This window comes from Colletes latitarsis, chromosome 9 (genome assembly GCF_051014445.1).
Source record: "Colletes latitarsis isolate SP2378_abdomen chromosome 9, iyColLati1, whole genome shotgun sequence".
NCBI classification, from domain to species: Eukaryota; Metazoa; Arthropoda; class Insecta; order Hymenoptera; family Colletidae; genus Colletes; species Colletes latitarsis.
This window is the reverse complement of record NC_135142.1, coordinates 8,734,444-8,756,370: the sequence shown is the minus strand read 5'-3', so window position 1 is coordinate 8,756,370 and position 21,927 is coordinate 8,734,444. Positions and strand designations below refer to the sequence as shown.

At 16.4% G+C, this 21,927-nt stretch overlaps 2 long non-coding RNA genes and 1 pseudogene across 3 annotated transcripts in view; 2 read left to right on the top strand and 1 right to left on the bottom strand.

Annotated features, from left to right (window-relative positions):
• Nucleotides 1-21,927, top strand: part of LOC143345639 (NADH-ubiquinone oxidoreductase chain 5-like) — a 355,740-nt pseudogene that overhangs the window by 302,478 nt on the left and 31,335 nt on the right. The window contains exon 2 of the transcript XR_013080288.1: nucleotides 20,927-21,041. The product of XR_013080288.1 is annotated as an NADH-ubiquinone oxidoreductase chain 5-like (transcript). The remainder of the gene's footprint in view (nucleotides 1-20,926; nucleotides 21,042-21,927) is intronic.
• On the top strand, nucleotides 4,501-19,617 carry LOC143345921 (uncharacterized). The gene is made up of 2 exons (XR_013080346.1): nucleotides 4,501-4,839; nucleotides 16,934-19,617. It is a non-coding gene; the product is annotated as an uncharacterized LOC143345921 (long non-coding RNA).
• LOC143345920 (uncharacterized) lies at nucleotides 5,841-15,523 on the bottom strand. The gene is made up of 2 exons (XR_013080345.1): nucleotides 15,227-15,523; nucleotides 5,841-6,738 (listed from the first exon to the last, which is right to left on the bottom strand). It is a non-coding gene; the product is annotated as an uncharacterized LOC143345920 (long non-coding RNA).

Below are 21,927 nucleotides of genomic sequence, written 5' to 3'. Positions count from 1 at the left end.
ATTTTTATATAATTATTTATAAATAAAATTAATTTATATTATTTTTATATTGAAAATATAATATTTTGTTTAAATTATATAAATTTGAAATATAATAATTTAAGCTTCTAACTTAAAAATTAATGATTATTCATTAATATTTCTATTTAAAAAATTTATTTATCTTAATATTTTCAATATTATACTTTTATATTTAAGCTATTTAAATAATTTATAAAATTCAAATAAATAATAATAATATAATAGTATAAAAATTTATAATAACAATAAATTCTAATTTATTAAATATATATTTATTATTAAATATATTAAATATATATATTAATTTTAATATATATATACCAATAAATCTTTCAAATCATCCTTTTTCCATTAAAATTTCATATTTATATATAATATTAAATAAATTTTTATATCTATATTTAAATATATATATAGAAAAAAATATTGTTATAATAAAATTTATTAAATTTTTAAATAAATATATATTAAAATTATACATTAATAAACTAATTCAAAATCCATAAATATAAAAATTTAAAATTATTATTTTATCTAATATATATATATTAAATAAGTATTTAATATAAATTAATTTAAATATATTATATCTAAAAAAAAAAGATAATATTAATAATATTATTATACAAAAAATTATTAATTTATTTTCTTTAAAATAAATTATAGGAATAAAATTATTATTAAAAAATATTAATCATAAAATTATTCGAATTCTATATCTAATTGTTAATATTATTGAAACAATAAAAATTAAATAAAAAATATAATTTAATTTCTTATTTATAAATATTTCAATAATTAAATCTTTTGAATAAAATCCAGATAAAAATGGGAATCCTATTAATATAATTAAACTTAAAATTATAATTAATCTTTTTATTGGTGTAATTATTAATATATTTCCATATTTACGAATATCTTGATTATTATTTATTAAATGAATAAAATCACCAGCACATAAAAATATTAATGATTTAAATAAAGCATGAATAATTATATGAAAAAACGCTAACTCATAATAATTAATACTTAAAGTTAATATTATTAAACCTAATTGTCTTAATGTTGATAAAGCAATAATTTTTTTTAAATCATATTCAAAATTAGCTATTAATCTTGCTATAAAAGTTGTTATTAAAGAAATATATAATATATATATATTAATATTTATATTTATTATAAATAATTTATTATATCGAATTAATAAATATACACCTGCAGTAACTAATGTTGATGAATGAACTAATGAAGAAACTGGAGTAGGAGCTGTTATAGCAGCAGGTAATCATAAAGAAAAAGGTATTTGAGCACTTTTAGTTATAGCTGTTAAAATTAATATAAAATTTAATATATTATTATAAAAATTATTATTGTAAATTAAACCATTTCAAGAACCTAAATTTATAAATATACAAATTATTAATAATAATCTAACATCTCAAATTCGATTACATAAAATTGTTAAGAATCCTGAATTATATGAATTATAATTTTGATAAAAAATAATTAAACAAGAAGAAATTAATCCTAAACCATCCCAACCTAATATAATTCTAAAAATATTTGGACATAAAATTATTAAACATATTGAAATTACAAATAATATTACTAAATAAATAAATCGTTTAATAAAAATTTCTGATTTTATATATTCAATTCTATATAATATTACTATAGAAGAAATTAATATTACAATTCTTAAAAAAATTAATCTTATATAATCTAAAAAAATTAAAAATTCAATTTTTATTCTATTAAAATTTAATATTAATCATTCAATATATATATTAAATTTAAATATATAAAAATATATTCCTATAATTATTAATATAAAACTTAAAATTAATATAAATAAACTATAAATAATTATTAATAATATAATTTAAAGTATTTTTATACATCATTGAATCCACAATTCAATATTTTTATTTAAACTATTTAAATTGATTTTTATTTATATATATTAATATATATATATATATATATATATATATATATTAACTTAAATTTAAATAAATATTTTTATTACAATTAAATTATATAAATAAATCTAAATTTAAAAATATAAAATTTAAAGGTAATCAATGTAAAATAATTACTAAAAATTCTAAAAACTTAAAATTTTTAATTTTTAAATAAAAATTTATTTTTCCATGATTTATATATCTAAATAAATATAAAGAATAAATAAATCTTAAAAATCTAATTAATATTAATATAAAAATTAATGAATTACATCAATTATATAAAATTATTATAGTAAAAATTTCTCTAATTAAATTTAATGATAAAGGAGCAGATATATTAGAAGAACATAATAAAAATCATAATAATGATATTTTTGAGGTGATATTTATAATACCTTTATTAATAATTATTAATCGACTATTTGTTTCTTTATAAAATAAATTTACTATATAAAATAATCCTGATGAACATAAACCATGAGAAATTATTGTTAAATAACATCTATATAAACTTAAATTTTTTAAAGTTATTAATCTACTAATTAAAATACTTATATGAACTACTGAAGAATATGCAACTAAAATTTTTATATCAATCTGACGTAAACATAAAATTCTTAAAATAATACCTCCAATTATACTAATAATTATAATATAAATTTTAATAAACATTAAATTATTATAAAAAATTAAAATAAATCGTAATAATCCATATGTTCCTAATTTTAATATAATAGAAGCTAAAATTATTGAACAATATACAGGAGCTTCTACATGAGCTTTTAATAATCAATTACGTATACCAAAAATTGGAATTTTAACTAAAAAAGATAAAATTATAAATATAAATAGATAATTATTACAAATAAATAATTCTATTTCTATTATATTAAATATAATATAATTTTTATTTAAAATTATTAAAAATAAAAATAATAAAAATGGTAAAGAAAAAAATAAAGTATAAAATATTAAATATATTCTTGCTAAAATTCGTATTTCACCTATTCCTCAATAAATAATTATTAAAAATATTAAAATTAATCTAATTTCAAAGAAAAAATAGAATATTAAAATATTATTAGATATAAAAAATAAAATTAAATTAATTAATAAAATTAATAAAAAATTAATAAATAAATTAAAATTAATTATTTTTAATCTTAATGATATAATAATAATTCTAAAAATTCATAATCTTAGAATAATCATTATAAAAGAATAATTATTTAATCTAAAATTAAATCTATATTTATTTCATTCAATAAATAAATCATAATTTATAATTAATATAATTAATATTATATTAATTAAATTTCTTATTATAAATTTATATTTATAAAAATTATATATAAAAATTAAAGCAAATGTATTAAATAAAATTATTATTACCATATTAAATTCAATTATTTTAATATTTTAATTATTATTACCATATTAAATTTAATTATTTTAATATTTTAATTATTATTACCATATTAAATTTATTATTCTAATATTTTGATTTCCATATTTATATATTAAATTAATAATTAAAGATAAACCTAATACTCTTTCACAAATAGAAAATACAATATAAAATAAAAATAATCATTCATCAAAATTTATAATTTTTAAATAAATAGTTATTATAATATTTAATATAATTATAAATTCAATTCTAATTAAAATTATTAATAATGAATCTTTAAATTTAAAAATTAATACCATTCCTAAAAATAATATTAAATAAAAAAAGTGATAATTAAATAATATATCACCAATAAAATCATATTTTATATATTTATTTTGAATATTTAAAATTAAATTAAGTTTTATAGTTTATTTAAAAACATTAATTTTGTAAATTAAAAAAAATAATTTATTTAAAACAATTTTAATTTTCAAAAAAAAAAAGAATATTTTATCTTTAATTCCCAAAATTAATATTTTAAATAAACTATTTTTTGTTAATTTATAAATAATAATTTTAATTTTAAAATGATAATAATAATACCAAAAATAATAATTTTAATTAAATTAATTATTGTTTCAAATATAATTATATTAATTACATTTTCAATAATAAAAATTAATTTACATCCATTAACATTTATAATAATTTTAGTTTTTTATATTATAAATATATTATTATTAATTAATTTAGATATAAATATAAATATATATAGTTATATAATTTTTATTTCAATAATTGGAGGATTAATAATTATATTTATATATTTTACTAGATTAATTAATAATTATAAAATAATTATATTTACTTATGAATATTATTCAATTTTATTAATATATATTATTATAATTTTAATTATAATTTATACATATTATAATTATATTTCAATTGATTTTATAATAAATAAAATCATATTTAAAAATATTAATTATTCAATTAAATTATTATATAAATTTCCTAATTGTATTTTTATTTTTATTTCAATTACTTATTTAATTTATTGTTTAAATTTAATTATAAAAATATCATTAATTAAATTTAAATCATTACGAAAAATTAAAAATTAATAATATAAAAAATCTTATTATATTTAATTAATGAAAAATAAATTCATTAAATTATTTAAAGTTAATTCATTACTTAAAATTTTTAATAATTCATTAATTATTTTACCAACCCCATTAAATATTAATATTTTATGAAACTTTGGATCATTATTAGGATTATATTTAATAATTCAGATTATTTCAGGATTATTATTATCATTACATTATTGTCCAAATATTAATTATGCTTTTGAAAGAGTTATTCATATTATAAAAGATGTTAATAAAGGTTGATTAATTCGTTTAATTCATATAAATGGAGCTTCAATATATTTTATTTGTATATATATACGTATTGGACGAAATATCTATTATCATTCATTTAAATCAATTAATGTATGATTTATTGGAATTATAATTTTATTACTTTCTATAGCTACGGCTTTTTTAGGGTATGTATTACCATGAGGACAAATATCTTTTTGAGGTGCAACTGTAATTACAAATTTATTATCCGCATTACCATATATTGGGCAAGATATTGTTGAATGAATTTGAGGTGGATTTTCAATTAATAATGCAACATTAAATCGTTTTTATTCATTTCATTTTATTTTACCTTTAATTATTATATTTATAGTAATTTTACATTTATTTTATTTACATTTAAATGGATCAAATAACCCAATAGGCATAGATAGTAATATCTATAAAATTCCTTTCTATCCTTATTTTTTTATTAAAGATATTATAGGATTTATTTTGATTTTATATATTAATTTTATTATTGTTATACAAATTCCTTATTATTTAAGTGATCCAGATAATTTTATTATAGCAAATTCTATAATTACTCCAGAACATATTAAACCAGAATGATATTTTTTATTTGCATATTCAATTTTACGAGCTATTCCAAATAAATTAGGAGGAGTATTAATATTATTTATATCAATTTTAATTTTATATTTTTTACCAATTATTAATAATTATAATATTAAATCAAGTAAATTTTATCCAATTAATAAAATTATATTTTGAATATTTGTTAATGTATTTATTTTATTAACTTGATTAGGTAGTCAATTAATTGAATATCCTTACACTAATTTAAGACAATTATTTTCATTATTATATTTCTCATATTTTTTATTAAATTCAATATTTAATAAATTTTGAGATAATATTATTATATTAAAATTTTAAATAAAATAAATATAAAATTTTAAGTTTATGAGCTTGAATTAAGCATATATTTTGAAAATATAAGATAGAATATTATAAATCTCTATAAACTTAAATTTTATAATAATAATTATATTTATATAAATTTATTAAATTATAAATTAAAAATTTACTTATATTTTAATTTATAATATAATATTAGAAAATTGTTTAAATATAAAAATAAAAAATAAATATATTAAAGTTATAGGTAAAAAAGTTTTTCAACATAAATATATTAATTCATCATATCGAATACGAGGTAAAACTCCACGTATTCAAATAATTAATAATAAATGAAAATAATAAATTAATAAAAATTTAATTGAATATATATCAAATCCAAAAAATATAATACTTAAAATTATTCTTGCAAATCTAATTCTTAAATATTCAGCTATAAAAATTATAGTAAATTGTCTTCTAAAATATTCAGTATTAAATCCAGAAATTAATTCTGATTCACCTTCAATTAAATCAAATGGTGTACGATTTAATTCTATTAATATATTTAATATAAATATTGAATATAAAGGAAATAAAAAAATACAAAATTTAATATATTTTTGAAAAATAATAAAATTGTAAAAAGATATACTTTCAGTTAATAATATTATAATTAATAATATTAAAAATAATCTAATTTCATAAGAAATAGATTGTGCAATAGATCGAATTGATCCTAATATAGAATAATTAGAATTTGAAGATCATCCTATAATTATTATAGGAAAAACATTAAATCTTAAAATTCTTAATATAAATAAAATTGAAAAATTATTATTATATAAATTAAAATAAAAAGGTGTTACTAATCATAATATAAAAGATAAAATTAAAATTAATATAGGACAAAATATATATTGATAAAAATTTGAATCCTTTAAAATAAAAAATTCTTTAAATAATAATTTTATGGCATCATTAATTGGTTGGAATAATCCTATAAATCCAGATTTATTTGGACCTTTTCGATCTTGAATATAACCTAAAATTTTTCGTTCATATAATGTTAAAAATGCAACAGCTATTAAATTTATTAAAATTAATAAAAATAAATAAATTAAACTTATATATATATAATTTAATAAAGAATAAATTATTATTTATATAATAACTTATATTTATATTAAATTCTAAATTTAATTGCACTAATTTGCTAAAATAATTAATAAAAATATTTATTAATTAATAAAAAATTATTTTAAATATAAAGTCCTTTCGTACAAAAATATTTATTTTTATTAAAGATAGAAACCGATCTGGCTTACGCCGATCTGAACTCAAATCATGTAAGATTTTAAAAGTCGAACAGACTTAATATTTAAACTACTGCATTTAAAATTTATCTTAATTCAACATCGAGGTTGTAATCATCTTTATTAATATGATCTTTCCAAAGATATTACACTGTTATCCCTAAGGTAATTTATCTATTAATTTTTAATAAAATTCATTTATTTAAACAATAATTATTGATTATTAATTATTTTAAAGTTTAATAAATTTAAATATCCTCCCAATAAAATATAATTTTATTAATATTAATTTAAAATATTAATATTAATAAAATTATATAAAATTCTATAGGGTCTTATCGTCCCTTAATATTATTTAAGCATTTTTACTTAAAATTAAAATTTAATTTTTATAATAAAGATAGTTTATATTTCATTAACTCTTTCATACAAGATTCCAATTAAAAACCTATTTATTATGCTACCTTTGTACAGTCAAAATACTGCAGCTATTTAAAATTTAATTCATTGAGCAGAATTGACTTTAAATTATTAACAAAAAGACATGTTTTTGATAAACAGGTGAATATAATTTTTGCTTAATTCCTATATTATATTTATAAATTAAATAAATATATTAATATAATAAAATTTACTAATTTTATCATTATAAATTAATTTAATTTAATTTTAATTAATTTTTTTTTATTAATTTATATTCTATTAATAAATTTTTAAATATTTAAATTTTATAAATTATTAAATTTTTTTTAATATTAACAAATTTTATGAATATAAATATATTTAAATAAATATTTTAAATAATAATTTTAAAATTAAAGTTTATCCCATAATTTTTTTATATTTAATAAATTTTATTTTATTATAAAATAAATTTTTATTAAATATATGAATTAAATTCATTTCAAAAAAAACTAGATATCAATAAAATCGAATAACGTATAATTTCTAAATAAATATTAATAATTAATTATTTTACATAAAAAATTATATTTATTTAGCTCTTTTATTTTCGAGAAATATAGATATGTATATAATTATAATTAATAAATCCTGATACAAAAGGTACAAAAATAATTTTTTTTTTTATTTAAAATTATTTAAAACTTTTACAATACTTATTAATATAAAAAATTTATTTAAAATATTTACTTAAACAAATTTAATTTAAAATTACTTTAATTATTATTAAATTAAATTAAACTTTAAAATTATATATATATATATATTATTTATATATAAAATAAATATTTCTAGAATAAAAATTATTGTTTAAATTTATTCAAAAATAAATTATTAATTAATTATTTATTCTTAAACTAAAAACATTTTCCAATACTTTTACTTTGTTACGACTTTTTTCAATTTTTATATGAAAATGACGGGCGATTTGTACATTAAATTTACAACTTTCAATAATTTTAATTTAAAATTATTTACTTTTAAATCCTTTTTAAAATTTATATTAAAATAAATTATCCTTAAATATAAATTTTATTGTAACTCATTAAATCTTAATTATTCTACATTTTGATTTGAATTATAATTTAAATAAAATTTAATAAAAATATTTTTAATAAAATTTTTAAAAACAACAATACAAAAAAATTAAATTAAGTAAATCTTATCGTGGATCATCAAATTAATTTACAAGTTCCTCTAAAATATTATTTAACCGCCAAATATTTTAATTTTAATGATTAACAATTAATAATCAATTATATAAATTCTTTTTTAATAATAGGGTATCTAATCCTAGTTTTTAATAAAATTTACAAAATAATTAAATTTAATAAATAAATTTAAAATTATATTATTATTTCACTAAAATTATAATTAATTATTTATTTATTTTTTTTATTAAATTTATTTAAAATTATTATTATTAATTTATAGATTTAGTTTAACCGCAGATGCTGGCACTAAATTATCTTCTATTAATTTTTTTTTCCTAAATAAAATTTTCATTTATTTTTTAAATATAAAATTTAAATAATTTTTATAAATTTTATTTAAAAATTTATAATAAAAAAAAAATTTATATAAATATTAAAATAAATAATTAATAATAAAACTAAAATTAAATTTTTACTAAAACTTTTAATTTTTAATTAAATCTTTTCATCGTAATAGAAAAATTTTATAATAAACTAAAATTTTATTAAACTGAATGATTTAATTTCATTATTAAATAAATTTTTTTTGTACATACTAGTAATTTCACGATAATTTCACTATACCTCTGATAATGAAATATTCACTCAATTTCAATGATCAGATGAAATTGAATGATTTAATTTCATTATTAAGTAAATTTTTTTTGTACATACTAGTAATTTCACGATAATTTCACTATACCTCTGATAATTAAATATTCACTCAATTTCAATGATCAGATGAAATTGAATGATTTAATTTCATTATTAAGTAAATTTTTTTTGTACATACTAGTAATTTCACGATAATTTTACTATACCTCTGATAATTAAATATTCACTCAATTTCAATGATCAGATGAAATTGAATGATTTAATTTCATTATTAAGTAAATTTTTTTTGTACATACTAGTAATTTAACGATAATTTTACTATACCTCTGATAATTAAATATTCACTCAATTTCAATAATCAAATTAATTAATAATTCTATAAATTATATAAAAATTTTATTATATAATTAAATTTTTATATATTATAATAAAAATTAAATTAATTAAAAAAAATAACCAAAATTTATTTTATAATATAATTCAATTTTTATATACTATAATAAAAATTAAATTAATTAAAGAAAATAATCAAAATTTATTTTATAATATAATTAAATTTTTATATACTATAATAAAAATTAAATTAATTAAAGAAAATAATCAAAATTTATTTTATTTAAACAATAATTTTTATATAAACAATAATAATTAAATATATAAATATGTATTTATTATATTAAATTTTTTTTTTTTTTTTTTTATTAATAGATTTTTTAATATGAATAATTTAAATTATAAATTCATAAAATATATAATTTATATATTATAATATAATTTATAATTTAATATAATAAATTTAATATAATAAATATTTATCTATTAATAAATATTTAATTGATATATATACATATAATTAATATTATAAAGAAAAAAAAATAAATTATAGATTAATATACATATTATACATAATAAATATGTTAATTTATACATAGTTATCTATAAATCTTAGAATCTATATACATCTATTAATATATACTAAGAGTCTAATTATATACAATTATCTATGGATTTATCGAATATATAATTTATATTATAAAATATAATCCACAATTTAATAATAATAAATTTAATATAATAAATATTTATCTATTAATAAATATTTAATTGATACATATATATATAATTATTATTATAAAGAAAAAAAGATAAATTATAGATTAATATACATATTATACATAATAAATATGTTAATTTATACATAGTTATCTATAAATCTTAGAATCTATATACATCTATTAATATATACTAAGAGTCTAATTATATACAATTATCTATGGATTTATCGAATATATAATCTATATTATAAAATATAATCCACAATTTAATAACAATAAATTTAATATAATAGATATTTATCTATTAATAAATATTTAATTGATATATATATATATAATTATTGTTATAAAGAAAAAAAAATAAATTATAGATTAATATACATATTATACATAATAAATATGTTAATTTATACATAATTATCTATAAATCTTAGAATCTATATACATCTATTAATATATACTAAGAGTCTAATTATATATAATTATCTATGGATTTATCGAATATATAATCTATATTATAAAATATAATCCATAATTTAATAACAATAGATTTAATATAATAAATATTTATCTATTAATAAATATTTAATTGATATATATATATATAATTATTGTTATAAAGAAAAAAAAATAAATTATAGATTAATATACATATTATACATAATAAATATGTTAATTTATACATAGTTATCTATAAATCTTGGAATCTACACACATCTATTAATATATACTAAGAGTCTAATTATACATAATTATCTATGGATTTATCGAATATATAATCTATATTATAAAATATAATCCATAATTTAATAATAATAAATGTAATATAATAAATAGATGTATATATATAATTTATTTTTTTTTATATAATATTAATTATATATATATATATATATATATATATATATATATATATAATATATATATATATTATTTTAAAGTTTAATTTAATTTAATAATAATTAAAGTAATTTTAAATTAAATTTGTTTAAGTAAATATTTTAAATAAATTTTTTATATTAATAAGTATTGTAAAAGTTTTAAATAATTTTAAATAAAAAAAAAAATTATTTTTGTACCTTTTGTATCAGGATTTATTAATTATAATTATATATATATATATTTCTCGAAAATAAAAGAGCTAAATAAATATAATTTTTTATGTAAAATAATTAATTATTAATATTTATTTAGAAATTATACGTTATTCGATTTTATTGATATCTAGTTTTTTTTTAAATGAATTTAATTCATATATTTAATAAAAATTTATTTTATAATAAAATAAAATTTATTAAATATAAAAAAATTATGGGATAAACTTTAATTTTAAAATTATTATTTAAAATATTTATTTAAATATATTTATATTCATAAAATTTGTTAATATTAAAAAAAATTTAATAATTTATAAAATTTAAATATTTAAAAATTTATTAATAGAATATAAATTAATAAAAAAAAATTAATTAAAATTAAATTAAATTAATTTATAATGATAAAATTAGTAAATTTTATTATATTAATATATTTATTTAATTTATAAATATAATATAGGAATTAAGCAAAAATTATATTCACCTTGTTACGAGCGCGAGCGCGAGATCCTGGATTCGGTCGAGGGCAGTACTCGACCGGTGGTTTTTAGGTATGGTTAGGAAAGAGACAGGAGTTCCGGACGAACCAGGGGCTCTATACCCTGGGAGCCGTAGGAGTAGGTTACGTGGACGAACCAGGGGCTCTATACCCTGGGAGCCACGGGGTTAAATTTATAAGGAGAAATGTATGGTTTCACGGACGAACCAGGGGCTCTATACCCTGGGAGCCGCTAGAAAGGAGTGGACGAACCAGGGGCTTTATACCCTGGGAGCCACGTAGGTTTTTTAGGAAATTTTAGGATCTTTGCTCTATCGTAATGGTACACCTCGAGCGGTAAAGGTGTACCGGGTCCGTGAGATACTCCCCCGTCTTTCCGTTAATATGGTTCAGGGTTTTATTAATTAAATAATGCAGATCAGTGTAACTACTAGTGTTTAAATATGTTAAAAAATTATTTAAAATCGCGTTAGTCTGAAAATATTAAATTCTCGGCTGCGATTCCCGTATCCGTTTGTGTACGTGACACTGCGGAAGGTTAAGCGTTCGTCAGGTTCGTTGAACGTTCGGACGATTTAAAACCGCGGCCGTTTACGTGTTTTTGTACGCCGACCTCACGCGAAGATTCGCTTCACACCGGTTTAAACGGTATCGTGACGTCAGCGTCGAGAGAGAGAACCGTATGATATATTGAAAAGAGATCGACAGCTGAATTCGGCAGCGCCGCGTCGCGACGACAAGGTGCGACCGAGTCTTCGTCTGTCGATCCGCGACGATATTCGTAATTATTCACGAGCCGACTGCCAACGGGAGCGGATCCCAGAAGATCTCGCTCCTCAAGTACGGACTCGCATATAACATTTGGACTTGTTTAACAAAGAATTCTCTCCGTTGCTGCGGTTAGAGTTTCCTAGAACAATCTACCTGCGAGAAAAGGGAGGTCGTCATACACGCTGCGCGTGGCGCGACCGCCTTCGCTAGGAAGGATTGTACGTTGCAGTCGTTGCCGCGACCGCGACGTAAGGGACTCAGGGTGCACCCACCCAGAATCCCTTTAAAGCTATACGGCTTGGGAGCCTCCCAAAGGTCATACCGTTGAATCGGTACCGCCTCGTGGAGTGCTCTTCGTGCAAAGGTCGCCAAAAAACCCTCTCCAAAAACCCGTCGGTGTACGAGTCGACCGTACACCCTACGGAGGAGTTCGGGTTCAAGGTCGCCTCACCTTCCGTCACGCCGCCTACCAAATACGGTCCCCGTGCAACACGGTCGCCGGGTAGGCTTTATAGTGCGGTTGGACCCGCGAGGGATTTTTTGCAAAGGACACTTTACTGTCACGGTCCCCGGTAGAAACGGTCGCCGTGCAGTAATTTTACAGTGTCGCAGGAAATCTCCTCGCACGACGTTCCTACGTCACCCGCACGGAGAGCGTGCTCACGGGATCCACCCATTTGGAGCTTTACGACCTCCATTTGGTGACCCGTCCGTGGCTAAGTCGCCCCCGACAGATACGAGTGAATTCTCTTCTGTTCAGGGCAAAAGTATCGCTGATAATTTCAATAAATAATTATCAGCGTACAAGTACAAATTTACAGTCCACTGATTCACGTTAAACGACAGCTGATTCCCCCCTCCCTGCGCACCGCTGGTCGCTAGGAGAGCGAGGCGAGCAGCTGACGAGCGTGTTTACGATACGTGTACGCACGTATTTAATCTGAACAAACCTTTGTTACAGCAACCAAGGTCCATCCCAACCGGGGCAACGCCGGTGAAGCCACACCCCTGGCTGGATTAAAAAATAATTCTTTTTTTGTAATTTATATTTTTTTATTTTTTTCATTTCTTTTTTTGTTAAATTTAAATAAACGGCTTGTCGCTTCGCGACAAGTGAAAATTACAAAATAAAAACTTCTCAATCACTCTCCCTAGTATTTCCCTCGTCCGGACCCCGGTTAGAACCCTTAGTTTCTAACAACTAGTATATATTTTGTTAGGTGCTCAAGTACAAAAGGTGTATTAACAAAACCAGTACTATCGCTGGGTTGCCACGACGGCGAGAGTTTTAAATCGGCGTTTACGCGGCGCGTTCGCGGGAGCTACTCACTCGATTAGTCGATTGAACACTCACAATTAAAACCGCTAGGGTGAATAGTTGCTCAAAGGGGATTATAGCCCGATCTTGCTTCGAGTGTCAAAGTAACGTCGTCTCGAGAGGTTTTGAGAAAAACTGAGCTCCACGAGTAGGAAAATGCGGCCCTTATATACTGGAAAATTACTCAGTACAGTGGCGGGGCATTACCATATAAGGCAATGAAACTGGGCCGGGTGTGCACATACGTCGTGAGTCAACCCCGTTCGAGGGGTTGTGCGCTAAATAATCGGGCCAACGCCCAAGCCACCAAACGTTTCAGTCCCATACATGGATGATATGTAACAACCTGTTTATCAAAAACATGTCTTTTTGTTAATAATTTAAAGTCAATTCTGCTCAATGAATTAAATTTTAAATAGCTGCAGTATTTTGACTGTACAAAGGTAGCATAATAAATAGGTTTTTAATTGGAATCTTGTATGAAAGAGTTAATGAAATATAAACTATCTTTATTATAAAAATTAAATTTTAATTTTAAGTAAAAATGCTTAAATAATATTAAGGGACGATAAGACCCTATAGAATTTTATATAATTTTATTAATATTAATATTTTAAATTAATATTAATAAAATTATATTTTATTGGGAGGATATTTAAATTTATTAAACTTTAAAATAATTAATAATCAATAATTATTGTTTAAATAAATGAATTTTATTAAAAATTAATAGATAAATTACCTTAGGGATAACAGTGTAATATCTTTGGAAAGATCATATTAATAAAGATGATTACAACCTCGATGTTGAATTAAGATACATTTTAAATGCAGTAGTTTAAATATTAAGTCTGTTCGACTTTTAAAATCTTACATGATTTGAGTTCAGATCGGCGTAAGCCAGATCGGTTTCTATCTTTAATAAAAATAAATATTTTTGTACGAAAGGACTTTATATTTAAAATAATTTTTTATTAATTAATAAATATTTTTATTAATTATTTTAGCAAATTAGTGCAATTAAATTTAGAATTTAATATAAATATAAGTTATTATATAAATAATAATTTATTCTTTATTAAATTATATATATATAAGTTTAATTTATTTATTTTTATTAATTTTAATAAATTTAATAGCTGTTGCATTTTTAACATTATATGAACGAAAAATTTTAGGTTATATTCAAGATCGAAAAGGTCCAAATAAATCTGGATTTATAGGATTATTTCAACCAATTAATGACGCTATAAAATTATTATTTAAAGAATTTTTTATTTTAAAAAATTCAAATTTTTATCAATATATATTTTGTCCTATATTAATTTTAATTTTATCTTTTATATTATGATTAGTAACACCTTTTTATTTTAATTTATATAATAATAATTTTTCAATTTTATTTATATTAAGAATTTTAAGATTTAGTGTTTTTCCTATAATAATTATAGGATGATCTTCAAATTCTAATTATTCTATGTTAGGATCAATTCGATCTATTGCACAATCTATTTCTTATGAAATTAGATTATTTTTAATATTATTAATTATAATATTATTAACTGAAAATATATCTTTTTACAATTTTATTATTTTTCAAAAATATATTAAATTTTGCATTCTTTTATTTCCTTTATATTTAATATTTATATTAAATATATTAATAGAATTAAATCGTACACCATTTGATTTAATTGAAGGTGAATCAGAATTAATTTCTGGATTTAATACTGAATATTTTAGAAGACAATTTACTATAATTTTTATAGCTGAATATTTAAGAATTAGATTTGCAAGAATAATTTTAAGTATTATATTTTTTGGATTTGATATATATTCAATTAAATTTTTATTAATTTATTATTTTCATTTATTATTAATTATTTGAATACGTGGAGTTTTACCTCGTATTCGATATGATGAATTAATATATTTATGTTGAAAAACTTTTTTACCTATAACTTTAATATATTTATTTTTTATTTTTATATTTAAACAATTTTCTAATATTATATTATAAATTAAAATATTAAATAAATTTTTAATTTGTAATTTAATAATTATATAAATATAATTATTATTATAAAATTTAAGTTTATAGAAGTTTATAATATTCTATCTTATATTTTCAAAATATATGCTTAATTCAAGCTCATAAACTTAAAATTTTATGCTTATTTTATTTAAAATTTTAATATAATAATATTATCTCAAAATTTATTAAATATTGAATTTAACAAAAAATATGAGAAATATAATAATGAAAATAATTGTCTTAAATTAGTGTAAGGGTATTCAATTAATTGACTACCTAATCAAGTTAATAAAATAAATACATTAACAAATATTCAAAACATAATTTTATTAATTGGATAAAATTTACTTGATTTAATATTATAATTATTAATAATTGGTAAAAAATATAAAATTAAAATTGATATAAATAACATTAATACTCCTCCTAATTTATTTGGAATAGCTCGTAAAATTGAATATGCAAATAAAAAATATCATTCTGGTTTAATATGTTCTGGTGTAATTATAGAATTTGCTATAATAAAATTATCTGGGTCACTTAAATAATAAGGAATTTGTGTAACAATAATAAAATTAATATATAAAATTAAAATAAATCCTATAATATCTTTAATAAAAAAATAAGGATAAAAAGGAATTTTATAGATATTACTATCTATACCTATTGGGTTATTTGATCCATTTAAATGTAAATAAAATAAATGTAAAATTACTATAAATATAATAATTAAAGGTAAAATAAAATGAAATGAATAAAAACGATTTAATGTTGCATTATTAATTGAAAATCCTCCTCAAATTCATTCAACAATATCTTGCCCAATATATGGTAATGCGGATAATAAATTTGTAATTACAGTTGCACCTCAAAAAGATATTTGTCCTCATGGTAATACATATCCTAAAAAAGCCGTAGCTATAGAAAGTAATAAAATTATAATTCCAATAAATCATACATTAATTGATTTAAATGAATGATAATAGATATTTCGTCCAATATGTATATACATACAAATAAAATATATTGAAGCTCCATTTATATGAATTAAACGAATTAATCAACCTTTATTAACATCTTTTATAATATGAATAACTCTTTCAAAAGCATAATTAATATTTGGACAATAATGTAATGATAATAATAACCCTGAAATAATCTGAATTATTAAATATAATCCTAATAATGATCCAAAATTTCATAAAATATTAATATTTAATGGGGTTGGTAAAATAATTAATGAATTATTAAAAATTTTAAGTAATGAATTAACTTTAAATAATTTAATGAATTTATTTTTCATTAATTAAATATAATATTTTTTATATAATTAATTTTTAATTTTTCGTAATGATTTAAATTTAATTAATGATATTTTTATAATTAAATTTAAACAATAAATTAAATAAGTAATTGAAATAAAAATAAAAATACAATTAGGAAATTTATATAATAATTTAATTGAATAATTAATATTTTTAAATATAATTTTATTTATTATAAAATCAATTGAAATATAATTATAATATGTATAAATTATAATTAAAATTATAATAATATATATTAATAAAATTGAATAATATTCATAAGTAAATATAATTATCTTATAATTATTAATTAATCTAGTAAAATATATAAATATAATTATTAATCCTCCAATTATTGAAATAAAAATTATATAACTATATATATTTATATTTATATCTAAATTAATTAATAATAATATATTTACAATATAAAAAACTAAAATTATTATAAATATTAATGGGTGTAAATTAACTTTTATTATTGAAAATCTAATTAATATAATTAAATTTGAAACAATAATTAATTTAATTAAAATTATTATTTTTGGTATTATTATTATCATTTTAAAATTAAAATTATTATTTATAAATTAACAAAAAATAGTTTATTTAAAATATTAATTTTGGGAATTAAAGATAAAATATTCTTTTTTTTTTGAAAATTAAGATTGTTTTAAATAAATATTATTTTTTTTAATTTACAAAATTAATGTTTTAAATAAACTATAAAACTTAATTTAATTTTAAATATTCAAAATAAATATATAAAATATGATTTTATTGGTGATATATTATTTAATTATCACTTTTTTTATTTAATAATATTTTTAGGAATAGTATTAATTTTTAAATTTAAAGATTCATTATTAATAATTTTAATTAGAATTGAATTTATAATTATATTAAATATTGTAATAACTATCTATTTAAAAATTATATATTTTGATGAATGATTATTTTTATTCTATATTGTATTTTCTATTTGTGAAAGAGTATTAGGTTTATCTTTAATTATTAATTTAATATATAAATATGGAAATCAAAATATTAGAATAATAAATTTAATATGGTAATAATAATTAAAATATTAAAATAATTAAATTTAATATGGTAATAATAATTTTATTTAATACATTTGCTTTAATTTATATATATAATTTTTATAAATATAAATTTATAATAAGAAATTTAATTAATATAATATTAATTATATTAATTATAAATTATGATTTATTTATTGAATGAAATAAATATAGATTTAATTTTAGATTAAATAATTATTCTTTTATAATGATTATTTTAAGATTATGAATTTTTAGTATTATTATTATATCATTAAGATTAAAAATAATTAATTTTAATTTATTTATTAATTTTTTATTAATTTTATTAATTAATTTAATTTTATTTTTTATATCTAATAATGTTTTAATATTTTATTTTTTTTTTGAAGTTAGATTAATTTTAATATTTTTAATAATTATTTATTGAGGAATAGGTGAAATACGAATTTTAGCGAGAATATATTTAATATTTTATACTTTATTTTTTTCTTTACCATTTTTATTATTTTTATTTTTAATAATTTTAAATAAAAATTATATTATATTTAATATAATAGAAATAGAATTATTTATTTGTAATAATTATCTATTTATATTTATAATTTTATCTTTTTTAGTTAAAATTCCAATTTTTGGTATACATAATTGATTATTAAAAGCTCATGTAGAAGCTCCTGTATATTGTTCAATAATTTTAGCTTCTATTATATTAAAATTAGGAACATATGGATTATTACGATTTATTTTAATTTTTTACAATAATTTAATATTTATTAAAATTTATATTATAATTATTAGTATAACTGGAGGTATTATTTTAAGAATTTTATGTTTACGTCAAATTGATATAAAAATTTTAGTTGCATATTCTTCAGTAGTTCATATAAGTATTTTAATTAGTAGATTAATAACTTTAAAAAATTTAAGTTTATATAGATGTTATTTAACAATAATTTCTCATGGTTTATGTTCATCAGGATTATTTTATATAGTAAATTTATTTTATAAAGAAACAAATAGTCGATTAATAATTATTAATAAAGGTATTATAAATATTACTTCAAAAATATCATTATTATGATTTTTATTATGTTCTTCTAATATATCTGCTCCTTTATCATTAAATTTAATTAGAGAAATTTTTACTATAATAATTTTATATAATTGATGTAATTCATTAATTTTTATATTAATATTAATTAGATTTTTAAGATTTATTTATTCTTTATATTTATTTAGATATATAAATCATGGAAAAATAAATTTTTATTTAAAAATTAAGAATTTTAAATTTTTAGAATTTTTAGTAATTATTTTACATTGATTACCTTTAAATTTTATATTTTTAAATTTAGATTTATTTATATAATTTAATTGTAATAAAAATATTTATTTAAATTTAAATTAATATATATATATATATATTATATATATATATATTAATATATATATATATAATTAAAAATCAATTTAAATAGTTTAAATAAAAATATTGAATTGTGGATTCAATGATGTATAAAAATACTTTAAATTATATTATTAATAATTATTTATAGTTTATTTATATTAATTTTAAGTTTTATATTAATAATTATAGGAATATATTTTTATATATTTAAATTTAATATATATATTGAATGATTAATATTAAATTTTAATAGAATAAAAATTGAATTTTTAATTTTTTTAGATTATATAAGATTAATTTTTTTAAGAATTGTAATATTAATTTCTTCTATAGTAATATTATATAGAATTGAATATATAAAATCAGAAATTTTTATTAAACGATTTATTTATTTAGTAATATTATTTGTAATTTCAATATGTTTAATAATTTTAAGTCCAAATATTTTTAGAATTATATTAGGTTGAGATGGTTTAGGATTAATTTCTTATTGTTTAATTATTTTTTATCAAAATTATAATTCATATAATTCAGGATTTTTAACAATTTTATGTAATCGAATTGGAGATGTTAGATTATTATTAATAATTTGTATATTCATAAATTTAGGGTCTTGAAATGGATTAATTTATAATAATAATTTTTATAACAATATATTAAATTTTATATTAATTTTAACAGCTATAACTAAAAGTGCTCAAATACCCTTTTCTTTATGATTACCTGCTGCTATAACAGCCCCTACTCCAGTTTCTTCATTAGTTCATTCATCAACATTAGTTACTGCAGGTGTATATTTATTAATTCGATATAATAAATTATTTATAATAAATATAAATATTAATATATATATATTATACATTTCTTTAATAACAACTTTTATAGCAAGATTAATAGCTAATTTTGAATATGATTTAAAAAAAATTATTGCTTTATCAACATTAAGGCAATTAGGTTTAATAATATTAACTTTAAGTATTAATTATTATGAATTAGCATTTTTTCATATAATTATTCATGCTTTATTTAAATCATTAATATTTTTATGTGCTGGAGATTTTATTCATTTAATAAATAATAATCAAGATATTCGTAAATATGGTAATATATTAATAATTACACCAATAAAAAGATTAATTATAATTTTAAGTTTAATTATATTAATAGGATTCCCATTTTTATCTGGATTTTATTCAAAAGATTTAATTATTGAAATATTTATAAATAAAAAATTAAATTATATTTTTTATTTAATTTTTATTATTTCAATAATATTAACAATTAGGTATAGAATTCGAATAATTTTATGATTAATATATTTTAATAACAATTTTATTCCTATAATTTATTTTAAAGAAAATAAATTAATAATTTTTTGTATAATAATATTATTAATATTATCTTTTTTTTTTAGATATAATATATTTAAATTAATTTATATTAAATATTTATTTAATATATATATATTAGATAAAATAATAATTTTAAATTTTTATATTTATGGATTTTGAATTAGTTTATTAATGTATAATTTCAATATATATTTATTTAAAAATTTAATAAATTTTATTATAACAATATTTTTTTCTATATATATATTTAAATATAGATATAAAAATTTATTTAATATTATATATAAATATGAAATTTTAATAGAAAAAGGATGATTTGAAAGATCTATAGGTATATATGTATTGAAATTAATATATATATTTAATATATTTAATAATAAATATATATTTAATAAGTTAGAATTTATTGTTATTATAAATTTTTATACTATTATATTATTATTATTTATTTGAATTTTATAAATTATTTAAATAGCTTAAATATAAAAGTATAATATTGAAAATATTAAGATAAATAAATTTTTTAAATAGAAATATTAATGAATAATCATTAATTTTTAAGTTAGAAGCTTAAATTATTATATTTCAAATTTATATAATTTAAACAAAATATTATATTTTCAATATAAAAATAATATAAATTAATTTTATTTATAAATAATTATAAAAATTAATAATTTTTAATTGGAATATTTAATTCAATTAAATTATTAACAATAATTTACCTCTAATTTTTTGGTTTCAATTAAATTTAGATATTAATAATTTATTTATTAAATTT